We start from the raw sequence: 4,996 nt of genomic DNA, 5'->3' as shown, positions 1-4,996 counted from the left end.
GTAGTGCGGCTCCCTCGTGCGGTGCTGTGCAGATCCCTCCGCGCACAGCTCCCTCCGCGCACAGCTCCCTCCGCGCACAGCTCCCTCCGCACGATGCTGCGAGAGGCCCAGGAGAGGCGCTTCGATGCTCCCTCCGCGAGGTGCTTCGACGCTCCTTCCGCGAGGTGCTTCGACGCTCCTTCCGCGAGGTGCTTCGACGCTTCCTCCGCGAGGTGGATTTTGAACACTTATCTTTTGCCTGTGGGACATTGATCGAAATAATTTAATTTCTTTTTATATTTCTTTGTGCTGTCAATTCAAAGAGGACTGCCTCTGTGGTGTGTGTGTGGGGGGAGGGTGGTCCAGGGTCTACTTTTGAGTGGTAAAACTATTCTGGAACTATATGTTGTGGTCGTTCCGCTCATGGTGAATGTATCAAAGAGGACTTTTTCACGCACTTTAAAGTGTTACAATAAGTGAAGTCCTGTTTTACGCATTTTATCACAATATTTTTTAAAGAATAAGCCACCCTAGAATTTTACCTTTTGTTGGCCCCCGACCCCCACCCTCCAAACCAGCCTTGCCCCAGTTAGGCTTCTCAGGCGATGAGGCATGCTGTTCTGAAACAGCATTGTCTATTTCCGCTACCTCTTTTTCTCTTTCTAGAACCTTCTGTACGGCAAGCTGCAAGCTCCTTGTGATCCTTGAGGTGGCGTTAGCCCAACGCCAGCTACCCTGCAGCTTTCCTGAGGCAACTTGACGTCTGGGAGCCCCATCTCCTCAACGTCCCAATGTAGTCTTGGAGAGCTGGTCCTTCTGACTTTGAGACAATCTTAAAAGAACTTGAATGACTTCCCCCAGTGAATGACACCACCCCCTCAACACTATATCCCAAGTTCAGATACTGGGGAGCATCTTAATTCAAAACTGCCGAGCTACTGAGAGCCCTTAAGTGCCAGTGAATGCGGATACGCTCCCGCAGTCTTGCTTGTGTAAAGGGCACATGCGCTGAAAATTTCATTTGATATTGCCTAATCGCTCCACGAAAGCCATGTGTGCTCCTACTGCAGCATATGTGAGTGCTCATTTTCCCGCATCCTCATCAACACCGGCTGTCATTAGTCTTTTTTAACGTGTGGCATTCTCTGGATGAGAAAACAGTATTCAGTTACTGCCTTGATTCCTGTTTGCCCGATATCTTTGCAGTCGCACATTTTTGCTGTGTTTATTGCCATCAGTAGTTTCTCGTTCCTGAATTGTCTATTACTATCCTTTACTGTTTTCATATTGGATTGTTGTAGCTTTCTAATTTGTAGGAATTTTCTATATACTGTGTTGACTAGCCTGTTCTCTATGAGAGATAATTGCAAATCTTTTCTCCCAAACTGTTGATTTTTATTTCTTATTTATTTTTAACTTAAAAATACTTTATTTATTTATTTGAGAGGAGAGAAGGATGGCGGTGGGGGGAGGGGCAAGGAAGAGGGACAAGCAAACTCCTGCTGATCACAGAGCCCCACGCAGGGCTGATCCCAGGACCCCAAAATTATGACCCAAACTGAAAGAAGACGCTTAACTGACTGAGCCACCCAGGCTCCCTTCAACCTGTGGCTTTTTAAAAAACTTAAGCGAGGGGGGCCTGGGTGGCTTAGTTGATTAGGCATCTGCCTTGGGTTCAGGTTATGATCCCAGGATTCTGGGATCGAGCCAGAGTCTGGCTTCTTCCTTTCCCTCTTTCCCTCTGTCCCCTGCCCTCGTGTGCACTCGTGGGCACTCTCTTTCTCACACACACAAAAATAAGTTAAAAAAAATTTTTTAAATGTTAAGAGAAACCTTATTCTTTAAAAAAGATTTTATTTGACAGATAGACCACACAAAAAGGGGGAAGAGCAGGCAGAAAGAGAAGCCTGCCAAGGGGCTCGATCTGAGGACCCTGGGATTGTGGTTTGAGCCCAAGGCCAATGTTTAGCTGACTGAGCCACCCAGGAGCCCCTGAAAGCTTGTTTTAATGAAGTAAAATATATAAATCTTTTTATCTATGGATCTTTGGTTTCGGTCTTGTTTAGAAATGTCCTCTTCATGAAAAGATTGTAAAAGCATTATTATGTTTTTCTAATGTTTTTGTTGTTTCATTTTTATGCTTCGTTCTTTATTTAAATCAGGGCTCAACCAGCTTTTTCTATAAATAGCCACATAGTAAGTCTTTGAGGCAGTGTGGTCTCCTTTCAGCATATACAGGTGCTCAACATAACTTATTTTTTTTAAATAGCCAATTGTCCCAACACTATATTTATTATTCTTTTTCAAAAATGTCTTAGCTATTATTTTACATTTTCTCTTTCAAATTAATTTTGGAAGCAGTTAATTTAAAGATTCATAAGACACTTCTATTGGGTTTTTAATTGGGATTTCATTGAATTTATAGGTTGATGTGTAGAGACTAACATATTTATGGTATTAAGTGTTTTCTTCAAGACCATGGTACAGAGTCATTGATAATCACATCTAATTGGCATCCTATTTTATATTTTTTATTTGCCCTAATATCTTGTTTCTTTCTGTGCCTCCTTTCCTTCCTTTTTTGGGATTAATAGAGTGCAATTGTTTTTCTCTTTTTGGTTATTTGGATATTTTGTACGTGGCTTTTTTCCCCAGTGGTTAATTTTCCACCAATGTATTCTCTCAATTCTGAGTAGTTAATGATACCTCTATCTATATCTAAACTCCACAGTAAAACCAGTCTTTAGTTTTTATTTTATTTTTTTAAAGATTTGTTATTTGTTTATTTATTTGACAGACAGAGATCACAAGTAGGCAGAGAGGCAGGCAGAGAGAGAGGGGGAAGCAAGCTCCCCGCTGAGCAGGGAGCCTGATGCTGGACTTGATCCCAGGGTCCTGGGATCATGACCTGAGCCAAAGGCAGAGGTTTTAACCCACTGAGCCACCCAGGCGCCCCCACAATAGAGCCAGTCTTTTTTTTTTTCTTAATATTTTATTTATTTATTTATTTATTTATTTATTTTTCTTAATATTTTATTTATTTATCTGACAGACAGAGAACACAAGTAGGCAGAGAGGCTGGCAGAGAGAGAGGAGGAAGCAGGCTCCCTGCTGATCAGAGAGCCAGATGCAGGGCTCAATCCCAGGACCCTGGGATCATGACCTGAGCTGAAGGCAGAGGCTTAACCCACTGAGGCTCCCAGGTGCCCTATATTTTATTTTTTTTAATATTTTATTTGTAAGAAATTACTACACCCAATGTGTGTATTGAACTTAAAACTCTGAGATCAAGAGTTGTGAGCTGTACAGACTGAGCCAGCCAGGTGTCCCCTACTTCCTTTTTTTAAAAAGCTTTTATTTATTTCTTTGACTGAGGGAGAAAAAGAGTGCAGAAAGCAGGGAGAAAGACAGGCAGAGGGAAAGGGGAAAGCAGGCTCCTGGCTGAGCAAGGAGCCAGATGTGGGACTTGACTCCAGGAGGATCATGACCTGAGCTGAAGGCAGACACTTAACCAACTGAGCCACCCAGGTGCCCCTATATGAACATAGTTTAAATCAGGGCTCAACCGGCTTTTTCTATAAATGGCCACATAGTAAGTCTTTGAGGCCGTGTGGTCTCCTTTGTGCAGTTTTGTGGCACAAAAGCAGCCACAGACAACACATAAATGAACAAGTTTAGCTGTGTGCCGATCACACTTCGTTTATGGTCACTGAAATTTGAATCTCCTATAATTTTCACATGTCACAAAATACTCTTCTGATTTTTTTCAACAATTTAAAAATGCAAAAATTGGTGGGCTTGGGTGACTCAGTTGGTTGAGCGGCTGACTCTTGATTTCATCCTGGGTTGTGGTCTCAGGGCACTGGCATGCCTGAGTGGGGCTCTGAGCTCTGTGCGGAGTTGGTTTAAGATTATCTTTCTCCCTCTGCCCCTCCCCCGCTGCCTGCTTGCCTGTGCTTGTGCTCAATCAGGAGCGCTATCTCTTTCTCTATAAAGATAAATAAATCTTTTTTAAAACTTTATAAAAAATAAAAATGTAAAAACCATTCTTAACTTACACCTGTACAAAATAAAGCCATGGCTGTCTAACCTTCAGCTTGAAGAGTTAAATGGTTCTACGAAGTTTATTGCAAAAAATGTCAATCCTGGGGCGCCTGGGTGGTTCAGTTGTTAAGGGTCCTGGGATCAAGCCCCACATCGGGGCTCCCTGCTCAGTGGGGAGCCTGCTTCTCCCTCTCCCACCCCCTCTGCTTGTATTCCCTTTCTTGCTGTGTCCCTATCAAAATAAATAAATAAAATCTTTTAAAAAAAGAAGATGATGATAATATATCTCTCTCCCACACCCCCCTTCCAAATCCTTCCATTATGGTGTACAGGTAATCTAGGTTAGATCATTGGTGTTCACATTATCAAGTCCATGGAAACACTAGTTGTAATTGAGCCATCACTTTGATGACTTTTATTTTCTCTCCCAATGTTTTGTTTACCTTAGACTTAATACTTGTCCCCTCCCACCACATTGCTTTTTTTCTACTACTTCTCATTGACTAGCAATTCCTCCAGCTCTTTATGTCTTCTCTCTAGCTGGCCAAAGATGCCCAGCATTCCATGCACTTCATTTCCTTGGAGTGCTCTCTCCTGGAGTCCTTTTAAAAATTTTTTAAAAGATTTTATTTATTTATTTGACAGATAGAGATCACAAGTAAGCAGAGAGGCAGGCAGAGAGAGAGGAGGAAGCAGGCTCCCTGCCAAGCAGAGAGCCTGATGTGGGGCTCGATCCCAGGACCCTGGGACCATGACCTGAGCTGAGGGCAGAGGCTTAACCAACTGAGACACCCAGGCGCCCCTCTCCTGGAGCTTTTTTAAAAAAAGATTTTCCTTATTTATGAGACAGAGGTGGGGAGGAGGAGTAGAAGGAGCAGGACAAGCAGATTCCTTGCTGAGTGTGGAGCTGGACGCGGGGCTCGATACCAGGACCCCGAGATCATAACCTGAGCTGAAACCAAGAATTAGATGC

The sequence above is a fragment of the Mustela lutreola genome, chromosome X, assembly GCF_030435805.1.
Source record: "Mustela lutreola isolate mMusLut2 chromosome X, mMusLut2.pri, whole genome shotgun sequence".
In the NCBI taxonomy this organism is placed as follows: Eukaryota; Metazoa; Chordata; class Mammalia; order Carnivora; family Mustelidae; genus Mustela; species Mustela lutreola.
Note: the sequence above shows the minus strand (reverse complement) of the source record.